This window comes from Sinohyriopsis cumingii, chromosome 1 (genome assembly GCF_028554795.1).
Source record: "Sinohyriopsis cumingii isolate HCF-2022 chromosome 1, ASM2855479v2, whole genome shotgun sequence".
In the NCBI taxonomy this organism is placed as follows: domain Eukaryota; kingdom Metazoa; phylum Mollusca; class Bivalvia; order Unionida; family Unionidae; genus Sinohyriopsis; species Sinohyriopsis cumingii.
In genome coordinates this window covers 97,171,485-97,184,651 of record NC_142961.1, presented here as the reverse complement: position 1 = coordinate 97,184,651, position 13,167 = coordinate 97,171,485, and the positions used below count along the sequence as shown (strand labels likewise).

Genomic DNA, 13,167 nt, shown 5'->3' with positions numbered 1-13,167 from the left:
AAAATTATGTTGACACCGTTAACGGTAAATTATCCACGTTGCGGGCCGAGTATGATGTTCACGTAAACGCGTTTGCAAATCTCCGTAGAAACTTTAGAAAAATTAATGAAACCGCAAGCGAATTCTTTGGTGATCCACTCACCTTTGATATGAAGCTTTCTGATATCAAGACCAACATTGACACGATCAAACAAATACAGCAGGATATCGTAAGTGAAATTCCTGAGATCGTTAACAAAACCAGTTTGATTAAAATCCCATCTGGAGTAACTGCCGGGCATATTACCAACATAGGATACACGGTATCATCTGGATTTGCAATATGGTCTAAACAAAATAATACTATCAAATATACAGCAACAGTCACTGGAGTGTACAGGCTGTCCGTGTTCAGTAATGCAAAATTTGAAATTTTCACAACATACCCCTGGCGACATTCCACTGACAGGTTTTCCGGGGTTGTGACTATCATATTAAACAAGGGAACCGAAGAAACATTTATAGTGGAATCCGCCGACAAGAAAATAACCGCAACATCTTACTGGTGGTGTTTGGAATTTGTAGCTGAAACACCTCAATGGTTACTGCGTAAAATAATAAATGATGTCAGATGCTCAGCAATATAGGTACGATCAAGTACGCGAATGGCAGAGTTAAAAAATACCATTAACGAATGCACAATAAAAGTAAAAAAATACAAGCGGCGTGTAATTATCCTGGACACAATAGTGTATTCAGTATTCGCGATAGTTGCATCTACGGGAGTATTATTATCAGCGCTAACACCAGTGACAACTGCAATCGCAATCACAATTACAGTTTCAACATCAACGACAATTACAGGCATTGTTAATATTATCGCGAAAAAAATATCCTCATGCGCGTTAACAAAATTGCACGAATATGAAAAGTTCAACAATGCGGCCACGAGCGCCTACTCGAAATTATCGTCGCTGATATCATCAAGTCTCGACGATACAGTAATATCAGATTTCGAATTCGCGCAAATGGTTAGGATATACGAAGACTACACCAGTCATTTGAAGCGACAAAGATGAATAATAATGTCGGAATCACTTCATCGAGCTCTGCTCGATATAGTCGCAAATGCAAATCCGGTGAAGACTTCAATGATAACAGCAATCTCGACTAAACCAGAATTCAGTATTAATTTTCCAACTGCGATTCCAGTAAACGAGATCGCGTTAGCACAATTACGAGTGTATCACAGCTGGCCCAATATCAGATCAAAATTATTTGGTGGATTGCCAGCAAATAATTCGTTTGTGTTTGCACATAAAAATAAACCCGATGGCACTCCCGACTGGAATGTCATTGGGTTACCAACCGGGTCTTATCAAATCGAAGAAATCAATGAAGAATTACAACGTCGAATAAAAAATATCACAGGAAAAGAATCTAAGATAACAATAACTGTTCATGAGCCAACCCTGTCTTCTGCCATCGAAATAAGCACCCCAGACTACGTCGTGGATATATATAATAGTTCGATCAGAACAGTGTTAGGATGTCCTCAAAATCCACCACCGGCACCACCAATACCACCAGAACCGAAAAAATCCGATTATATCACTGACAAACAATCATATCACGAAATCACTCCGTCATACAAACAACGTCTGGATAATATAAAAGGATCAAAGTTGGGTAGTGATTTTGGCTTCTACAGTAAGGACCATATTCGGTGGTTTTTTATTCATGAACGACTTCCGGGAGGAGGAACTAGCTCTTTTATTCTTGACCTAAGACATATTATTGAATATTTTAAAACCATTAATCAAGAACATAAAACACAACTAGAGCGACTATGGCAGAGCTTCCAAGAACATCTTTTTGATTAACAAGTTCACGCAGCGAAATCATCATGCGGATTGAAATATTAAATCAGCTTGTATCCGACATGGAATATATTAACCAGCGAGTAATTCAGGCAACAACTGATTATACTGACGACTTAAATCGCTTTAAACAACAATTTTTAACTACATATTCGCTAACAGAAGCCACTCTGCCAAATTTTAAATTTCCCGGGTATAATGCAACCGAACTAAAAAAATCTGTTAACGATCTAATCAATGAGTTCTTTGATAACATACTTGCACAGTACAGAAAAATACTACCAGAGCCAACTATCCTCAGACACAATAATAGTCAAATCGGAGACGGACGACATGTATGTCCGGGCATCGTAAACATAACTGAAGTGGTCGCGGTCAATCTTGTGTGATGTCATTGATGGCAGTTACAGCACGGACACGACAGTATCAAATCAAGCCCAGCAAGGATTTGTTCTTTATTCATTCACCCCGAAAGATGTACCACCTGGATATCTAATCGTGCAAGAGCCGATCAATCCAGTCTATCTACGATGTCATAATCCGTGGCTGACCAGAATAAATTTCAAACTAACAGACCAATCTAGTCACCTTCTTGATTTTCGAGGTGAAACAATACATATTAATTTACTTGTGAAATCCTAAGGATTTTTCAGTCTTAGAAGTCAAAGATTTCCACTTTCAAATCGTAAGATTTTCAGTCTTAAAGACTTTCAAATGGCCTTGACCTTGTCAAGGGGAAGTAAAAAAAATAAATAAATACAAACACACACTGACAATTGCTCAAGCGAGTATTATATAATGTACCACCGCGTGAAATGTTTCATACATAACAAAGAACTTCTTGATGACGCTGTCAAAACCGGAAAAGTTACCCCGGAAAAAATAATTGTTGACGAATACGGCACTGACGATTTTATATTGACTGATACACAACTAAAAAGACTAAAAAAAGATATATTGTGATCGCGCATTGCAGTATACGTCAAATTTTAGAGTATATACGCGTATTTAGATCTTAGATTTATATATCTTAAATATGTACCACCACATAAATGTTTTCGTGTATGACAAACAAGCGCTCGAGCAAGCAGTTAAGGCCGCATTTACCCAAGAAGAAATTAACGTTAAATTCAATATTGACGAATATGGAAACGAAGATTTTTTTACTAACACAGCAACAGTTAGATAGTCTCAGACGCGAGCATATTATTTCAATTGTATGTGACCGAGATCAAATTCTCAATTATGCGCACTCTTGCATTAAATCCGATCGACTAAGGGAAATATTATCTAAACAAGTATGAAGGAAGTAAAAAAAGAGTGATATATTTTTTTTACTTTCAATTTCATTTCCAAGTACTTGACTTCATTCTAGGTATTTACTTCCTTGATGAAATCAACGTGACTTTGTCAAGAGACATACAATTTTTTAGCTTTCTTACACAATTATTTATCATCTTCCTCGTTTTATATTCTTGGGCTAATTCCAACCTAATTTTTTCAATTGCACGAGACAACGAAACAAATTCATTCATTTGTGCTTCTTCTACTGTAGCCAGCGATTTATATAAATTCATCTGGATACTCTTTATAAATCTGTACTGAGCAGGCAAAATATAACGCCCTGCGCATTTATCCTCATGTAGTGATTCAAAATCAGACATGATTTTTTCAGGATTTAGTTCATAGGATATATTAAATCTGCGCTCTTCTAATTTTTTAATAGCAACAATCACATCATTGATATTTTCGTAATTCATATATATATATATATATATATATATATATATATATATATATATATATATATATATATATATATATATATATATATATATATATATATTTAAAAGAAAAAAAAAATAAACAGCAACCATGATGAGCGGTTATCAATCATGGGTCTTTCACTGGCCTATGTGTTTCACGAGGTCCTTTCAGACTTGAGATTTTTGTCTTTTTTTTACTTTCTTGATTTTATCAAGGCGATTTCATCTTGAAGATTTTATCTCAGTCTTACAGAGCCTTTCTAATGGCTTCTCGGCATCCTTGTGACAGAGTCAATAGCCGCATTCTTTCTGAATGAGACCCATGTGACGTAGAGCTTTCTGTATCCAAGGTTACTGTTTATTTTGGGGGGCTCCAAAGCGAAAGTGAAACTGTCTGTGTACATACCCCCCAAGATCAAAATCCCAGGGGTGAAAAACACACCACCACGATTCGCCGTGGAGGAGATATGTACACAAGGCCCCTCATACTTGGACTAACGCAGTTACGATATTTCCGCGGGATCGTGTTGTGAAATATTACCCCCGGAGTTTTCCGGGGAGAACTCTGGTAAAAATATGTTTGATTTTATTAAACAGATAAGCAAAAACGACCCTGTGTCGGTGTGGTTGTTTAAAAGTTCCTAAGATGGCGAGTATGATCAATTTGTAAGATCTAACGGTGAATTATACCGGACGGAATCTCTGCAACAGGAAATTAAAAAACTCGCACAGAGATGTTCAGAAAACAGTGAGCAGTTATTAACTAATTGTTTTACAGTTCCGAGTGTTGCCGCTCACGCCGCCAGAGAAAGAAATTCATGGAAGCCAACCCGAAGTGAGTTTCTCGAAGATATACAATTGAGTTGTGTCGAGCATGGACATGGCGGTTTGTGGAATACCAAGTATGACCACAAGGATATCATTTCCGTAGACATGATTGCGTGTTATCCGGGAAGCTTTCTTGGGATGGGCGAGTGTAGTGGATATTTTAAAAGATTTGGACATCACACGAACTCGATGACGCGAGTTGCTATAAATGGTCCCTTACCCGATTTTGACTTGACAGGATTTGCTCGTGTAATGTCGTTTGCGCTAGCTGAAAAACTTCATCCAATTTGTTATGTTTGGTTTGGCAGACATTTCTCAGAGAAACGTTGGACACCAATAGTGTTGTTGAGATATATGCTTGACAGCCGAATACTGGCATCGTTGACGGTCAGTGAAGCAATCATATCATATCGACCGCAGACTTCGGTTTGGTTACCAACACCGGAGCGTATTAGTCTCGATGAAGTCATTGAGGAATATGCACGAGAGTGTCCCCATCAGACCATGAATGTCATTAACAATAACGCTCCTAATATTTTTAACATTAAACTCAGCAATAGTGAAAAAACGGCAAAAGATCTCGATAGAAGAATAATCGGTAAATTTACTCAAGGTGGTGCATATGATCATAAACGACATCACTCACGATTGATTATGGATGATGCTGAATTAAATTTTATAACTGCTGATGCCGCTGCGAGAAATATATTTTGTAATCGGGAGGACGCTTTGTTGTCCGACGGAACATGGTTGGGCACAATTGTTAGTTATATTAATGGAGAATCACCTCAGTACACACATTTAAGATCTTCGATGCTGGCTTATGTTTCTGTAAATTTGCTATCGATGATAAATATATTTCCTGACACTGCAGTTAGAGTTACAACGGATTCATTTTATATCGATAAAAGATATTCAGAATTATTGGCTCGTTTTACAAGCACTGATGAATCATGGAGTTCGTGGATAATAAAAAAAGGAAATGTTACATGGATATTGTGAATCCGCTGATGTTGCGATTAAAGATAATTATTGTAAATCAGAATTATCTGAAATGTCGTTGGCGCCGTCTGTGTATGATCCAATCACCAGACACAAAACCGTTTATTTGAACGGACCGGGAGGTTCTGGTAAGACAACTCGAGCGATTGAATTATTTCGAAATTCAGATATGATTGTGCTAACACCAACACACAGACTTGCCAGGCAGATAAAACAACGAGGAGTTAATTCTTGTACTTATCACAGTTTTTTCAAATACAGTGGTGGTGTGTGGACTCCAGATCGAATGTGAGAGAAATATATTCCAAAAGTTATAATTTGAGATGAAATATGTACGGTACCGTTAGATATATTAAAAATATTTCTTGATTGGCTGCTAACAAAAAATACTGCAGTGATAATGTGCGGCGATCACGGTCAGCCACCACCTTTTGTTGGTCCATCTTCCCATTTGTGGTTAAAAGATTTTGTAATTATGAAGAAGTGTCTGATGATTATAGATCTCTTGATGCAACGTTGAAGGAATTTAAAACATTAATCAGATTATAACCGAATAAAATTCAATGTGAAATTATGCGTAAAATAATTTCAGAGACTTCAATGAGCGACTTTCTGCAAACGTGGAAACCAAACGATTTGATAGTGGCAAGTAGAAAGATAGTCAGAGACACACTTCAACAGCAGTTATTTCAATTACAACGAGAAAAGTTTCCAATGTTGCCAGTGCCATTGTGTTATAGACCAGCTGATAAAAGACTAAAAAATATTGACGTTGATATACCAGGACCCTTGACAGAGTCAAGGAGAAAACAGAATTTAGTATTAAATGATATTGTCACAGTTGATGTCAATGTTGTTGAAGATGCACTAAAAATGAACAAATCCACGTGGACGCTAGGATACGCAATGACGATTCATTCATCTCAAGGACTGACTATTTCTGACACAGTTGTTTGGATCGTTGATGATCGCATCGAATGGTCAAACTTAGTGTTCAGAGTCAGAAGAATATCTCAATTGCGAAGAATTGTCTTGGAAGAGTCAATGGCTGATGAAATTAATAATGAAAACAACAGTGATATAATAAGAAAAAAATTAACCGGTTACAAACAGAGTGACAAAAAAATAATCGCGATTTTGACCTTGATGTTGAAGTTATCATGACACTGAAACAACAACAGAATAATCACTGTGCGAGCTGTAATTGTATAATGTTGTGGTGTTGCACTAATAAAAATCAAAAACAATTTACCGTAGACAGAAAAGATAATAGTCACGGTCATACATGACAAGATGTGATGTTGACATGTCTTGAATGTAATCGAAGTCGTGGTGCTAGTTAAGTAATTTGGGCGGTAAATGTGTGTCTTGGGGAACTACTTGTAATTGTTCACGTGTGAATCCACGTTGAGGAGCAGTTGAATCCAGCCTGTAGATTGCTGGTCTACCAGTGGATCTAGTTATGTTAGATATCTTGTGTGTCATGATGCTCCAGATAGGATCAGTCGCTCTTTTTCTACCACCTTCAAGTTCACCTGGTTCATATAAATATCTTACAGTGACATCACCCAGTATTGGTTGTACTGAAAAATCACGTCGTTGTGGTATATTTTTTTTGGTAATTGCATTAATAGGTTTCATGTTGGTTGTTCGAGTTATTTCATTATTTAATGCAGTTATCACGCTTGGTAATCTTGCAACCCATTCGCGAGATCTCTTGTCCTGAATGAATTCCTTCGCATACTGATATCCAAATAACCGCTCAGCAAGTTGTCGATTAAATCGTTCAACAATTGCCTGATCACGGTGAATTTCAGTATGTCCTCGTCTAATGGTGACATTATGTTGCTTCATCGTTGATAATACTGCACCCTGAAATTCTTTGCCAGGATCAACTTGTAATAGATTTGGTCATCGTAGAGGTCCTCGTTGATAAATTCGTTCAAAAGCAGAAGCAACCTCAGATGCTGTTTTAGTCGTTAACGGTTCTGCATCTTTGTATTTACTTGCAACATCAACTACAGCTAGCGCATATTTATATGTTCGACGACGAACGGTATCATGTGGCAGAAATAATATATCAGCCTGATGAACTTCATTAGGAACACTAACATTAAAATGTGCAAAATTAATTTTTCTAGGACGCAGTAGATAAATTTGCCATATTGCCTGTTTGGATAACCAATCTGCTGCTGTATCACGTGTGACTTTTGCTTCACTGGCAAGTTTACTAATTGCTGCGCTACCCCTCCAGTATCCTCTTGGGGAATAATAAATCGACTCCATTATAATTAATTATCAGCGCCTAATACAAACTTCTATTTCATCGCAGATTTTATTAACCAACTAGCTAACCTCTCCTTGAAAGATTTATCAGTAATGGAATTTAGCGCGTGAATTAATTTCACATCCGCGAGATGCCTATCTTGTAGATTTGTACTTTTATAAGCTACATCATGGACATGGCATGCTTTATCGATATCGTTTATTGGTTATTCTCCGGTTTTTGGTCGATCTTGGTCATCAAGTCTGGTTCCAGGATCACAATAATTATATCCTGGGAGATGTTTTTCTCCTGGGTATTTAGCCCACGGAGCTCCTGGTAATTTTCCTAACTTGGCGGCAATATCACCTCCTTTTTTTTATACTTGACTTTGGTTTTGGCTTTGGTTTTGGCGCTGACTTTGGTTTTGGCGCTGACTTAGCACCTGACGGAGTCAGGGAGATAAATTTGAACTTTTTTATACCGCATCGCTCACACTTGCCCGAAACCGCAGATCTGTTATTTTTTGTTGTAACAGTTGTTAGATCACTTGTTGGGGTACGTGCTCTACATTTCACACAATATAGATCCATATTTATATTATATTATTCTAATGGAGATCACTGACTTTTCTACTACAAGGAAACGAGAACCGGTTAAGCACCATCCGATGCTACCAAATTCTGTCCGATTGATTATCACGGGTCCATCTGGATCGGGTAAGACTCAGTTATTGTTAAATTTAATAATGAAGTGGATGAAGTGGGACAAAGTTGTATTTGGTAGCCCCGTCTGTAGATGACCAGCGTTGTTATAACGTGTTGAAGGATTTTAATGACTGCAAAATCGTTAAATGAAAACGGTGATGATGTTGTTGAATTTATTACTGATATTGATGAAGCGCCGTCTTTAGATGATATTGATGAATCCATTAACAATTTAGTTGTGTACGATGATGTAATGCTTGACAAACAGTCCAATTCAGCTAAATATTTTCGCGCGGAAGACATAAAAACACAGATGTGATTTATGTTACTCAAAAATTAACACAAATACCACCAGTAATCAGAGAAAATTGTAATATTCTTGCTGTGTTTAATGGAGTTGGTGTGCACACGCTACGATATATTTATCAGAACTGGTGTGACGGTGATATGGATTATAATCAGCTTAGAAATCTATTTAGTCAGGCTCAGCCAACCTCGTATGGTTTTATAACGATAAATTTACACGATCCTCGAACACGGTATCGAATCGGGTTAGATAAAATTTTTGGATAATTTTTCGTACATCGATAAAGGCCTTGGGTTTCAAAAAGGGACGCAGGAAGCAGCAGGGAGGGCAACGACAACAAAGGGCAGCAACGACGGCGACAATTGCGTTTACATAAAGCGTCATCGCGGTTTTCATAAAGGGCTTCTTTCGGCATTTGGAACCTTCTAAAAGTTGTAGGATTCGCCCTCCCTGCTGCTAAACTTGATGGGAGATTTGACTCAAATGCTGTCCTAACATATACATCTATAGCACACACACAATATAGCAAATACTCACATAGCATACACAGGACTTGGGGGAACCTTGGCAAAGGTCACCACTACCAAACAAGGGAAGAGACTCCAACTAGGATAAAAACTTAATTCGGACGAACAACTCTTTAGATAACACTAAGGGAAAGAAAGAGAAATAAAATACCTCAAAATTTTTTTGCAGATGAATAAATTTTTGGTATAAATTCGTTTTATAAAAGAATACAAACACACGAACCTTAGGAGGAAACATAAACACAAAAACACTATTTTTTTGTGTGGAAATTTGGTGGTGGGTTCTGTCTGGTGCCCCAAAAAGAAAAGAAAAAAAGATAAAGAAACATTCACTAAAATTTGCCGCCATTGACAGCTATATTTGTAAATACTTTGTCAACTTGAAAAGTATGGCGACAGGAAAAAAAACAAACCCACAATGGAAACATTGACTACTTTTCTTTATATTCCTGCAACTACATCCGAGTTGGTTTCTTAATATGACTTAAATAGTCGATCGAGCTTCTGATTGTATTGCACATCAATTGGAATCTATCGGCTTTACTTTATCCGTCAAGTCGATACAGAAACATGAATGAAATTCGTCTCCATTGAGAACTATATTTGAAACTACTTTTGTTCATATTAAACAACATGACAGCAGAAAGAGACAACGACGCAGTCTGAACCGACTGGGTCTTTCCTGTTGTAACATATGAGGGGCCACCAGAGGTGAATCACCAAACACATCAAATGAAGAAAATGGTTAAATCGGCTGGAATAACTCTACTATTTCACCTTGAAGTTGCAATGCACATCGGCTGGAATTCTTGTTGCCAGTCTTCTTTCTAATCCGTCAGGTCGTGAAATATTCCTCAGAAACAGTTGTACAAATACACATTAATTGAATGTGTTTTGGTGATTTTGGCAGAGTGCACGCATATGCTACGAAATCAAATGCCGAGGATATTCTGATTGTTACTGGGTTTTTTTTTTTTTTTCTCTTTCCGCTGTGATAATATTACCTGTGAACGAAAGTAGTCCAGAATCGTTCTAAAGTCGACGAATTATGCCCAAGGTGATTTCAAAACCTGACGGAAATGGCCTAGTGATGGACTTCCTGTGACCAATTGATAATGGATAATAAAGAATTTATAAATAAACATGGGAATGTAGGTGGCGCTCTACAGTTTCGTATTTTGCATAGTTAGGATTTTAAAGAAAAATAATTTCCCCGGCTTTCCTCACTGGTTATACTGGCTATTTAAAAAAGACCTTGTATATCTTAGGTATAATGCAAAGAACCTTTAATTCCCTTTATTTTGGTGTATGATTGATGGGTGTACTATTGGTTTTAGAGTATACAGCTTGGCCTTACTTCGGATGTGCATCTTTCAAAAAAGTGCAAGCTCTACTTGGTCATTTTCACTTCCTGAACTTCAGAGGTAAATTGTATAAAAGAGAGCTGATAACTTTTTTTTTTGTTGACATTTCATATATTTGGTAATTCATTCATTGCACTTTCAGAAGCTGGTATTGTTTAGTCTGGCAAAATTCATTTTCCCTATTTTAATAGCTGCTATGTATAGTGTACTTTAGACTAATTCAGGCTGATTTTCTAACATAAATGAGCAGTCATTTTAATTAGCAGTGTGCTTAAATCATGTAAAATTTCCAAAAGTACAATATCCAAAAGAAATATCATCTACATTACATTAATGTAGCATAGAGGTATGCCAACATTCTCTCCACTGTGCATGTTTTAAATGCGTACTACTTCACCTTACATACGTCACTCTCTCAAAAGCACATATTATCTGGTGAGCACCCCCGCATAAATATTTTTAAAAAAAATATTGGAATGGTCTTTATTGGAAAGAAAGAATGTAGTTTAACAGTTATATTTAAGAAAGCTAATAACAACTGTAGTAAGTGTATAGGGGGTATAGCTCAGTGGTAGAGCATTCGACTGCAGATCGAGAGGTCCCCGGTTCGAACCCGGGTGCCCCCTGCGGCTTTTTTTTTTTTTTCATTTCTTCTAATTTTCTTTTCTTTCTACATCCCCCTTCCTAACTTACTTGAATTCAAGATTCTTACATTTCTTTTTCATGAAAAAGCTCAAAAGGACTAACTCTACAATGAACAAAACCATTTCTTAGTTCCAACTGCTGATTGTTGAAACCATATTCTTCAGCAATTAAAAAAAATTCAAACGAGCTGCTGTGGTGTCATACTAACATCATTTTAACTTAGGACAAAGTAGAAGTTTTTGGAAAAACTTCATGTCATAATGATTATCCATTCAAGACAGACATTAGATGTATGGCTGGTACCATTTTCACTACAGTAAGACCAACTTGATATCATAAGAAGTATGTTGGTGATTCAGCCATCCATTTGGAAGGAGCAGAGTTAACAATATTTTCCAAACAGCCACTATAGTTGCCATACTGAAGGTTAGTCATTTTCATTTAGGACTAACTAGACATATTGAACATTAGATCAGCACCATTTAAAGTTCAGAGACAGAAAAACATCGTAAGAGGTTTATTTAATTTGCATTGTTTAGTTGTTTGGTTTTTATTTCCATGCTGTTGGTTATGTAAAGTTGTATTTTGTAGCTTTTCTTGTTCAAAATAAAGTTCATTTTGTTCCTAACCAAAAGCATTGATTTTTAAACTTATGTATACAACTAATACATAGCTAATATTTTTTCTCTGAGTATGGATTTAATATTAGGGTCATTATTAATAGAAATAAACATATTTATCTTGGTTTGAGTCAAGGACATTGTGTTTACTTTGTTAACTTTTTAACAGATATTCAAAATTTAACTAAGATTTTATCTTGTAATCATTTGGAACCTTTAAGAAAATTTTTTTTATTAGGCACAGTAATAGTTATCCAGTATTTGATATGGGCTGGAATTTATTTATTCAAATTATTTAATTCTAGTTATTTTCTGGAAATAATAAGTGCTCAAAAATAACATTCTTGGAAATAATCACTTGGATTTATAGTGAAATTTCAAATAATGATATATTCTTTGATTGTATTATTTTGATTCAACAAATGACTGTTGGCACTTCACTTTGTCACAGGCCACCACAGGCATATGAAGACTTCCAGCAATGGATTTATTTTAGAATATCACTAAGTTTGTTCATAACTTTAATCATTGGGAATTGTGTTCGAAATTCTACGATTATTTGGGACTTATTTTGCAATACTATAAGTTCTTTCAGATTTTTCACTGTATTCTAGGGAAAAAAGCTATTTGTTGAATTTTACAAAACTTGTTAGTTCTAAATACACAGTACAGTATTACTTATTTTAAGACCATAGAACTGTAATGGTGTCAAAAAGCATCATGTTCCATAGAGTTGACTTTGGTTCAATTCCAGTTGTGGGTATGTATATATAAATATACAGGCATTTAAGTTGAATAGTTGATGGTTTTTCTAGTTTCTTGTTTCCTTTATCCTACCCTCCTTTGCAAGGCATACACATCCAAAATAAGCAAACAAAATGTCCCTAACCTTAATCTCACCAAGATTGCTTGGAATCACACACCAATTGCTAGTGTCCATCACTGTAACGTTTTTAAATATGACACCTACCCAGCCATTATGATGTACACTTAAACTGAAGCTGCACCCTTTACAAATTAATTTCTGATCCTTTGAGGGTTTGCAGATTTAATTCACCAAATTGCTAAATGTCTAAAATGAAATTTAGTTTTACTGATAAATGAAGGAAAAGTGTTTAAAAAGAGACAATTAAATTAGTCACTGCAAACTGTATCAACTAATTCACAATAAACCAAATATATGTATATTCTTAGATATGATAATTTTGAGATGTTATTTTCTTCATATATTTATTAGATATGTGTTCAGAGTTTTTAGTTCAAAAGTAAAGCCAACAAA

General features: G+C 36.1%; 1 protein-coding gene and 1 non-coding gene across 3 annotated transcripts in view; one reads left to right on the top strand and one right to left on the bottom strand.

Annotated features, from left to right (window-relative positions):
- The window catches only part of LOC149807401 (dynein axonemal intermediate chain 3-like), a 135,589-nt gene extending 125,240 nt beyond the window's left edge, over positions 1-10,349 (bottom strand). The window contains exon 1 of one of the 2 annotated variants that reach the window (XM_089966322.1): positions 10,264-10,349. The gene's annotated coding sequence lies outside the window, so the exon portion shown is untranslated. Of the gene's footprint in view, positions 1-10,036; positions 10,240-10,263 lie in introns of those variants that run through there. The other variant, XM_089966335.1, reaches the window with a different exon arrangement.
- An 828-nt stretch (positions 10,350-11,177) lies between these two features.
- Trnac-gca (transfer RNA cysteine (anticodon GCA)) lies at positions 11,178-11,249 on the top strand. Its single transcript has one exon. It is a non-coding gene; the product is annotated as a tRNA-Cys (tRNA).
- The last annotated feature ends 1,918 nt before the right edge of the window (positions 11,250-13,167 follow it).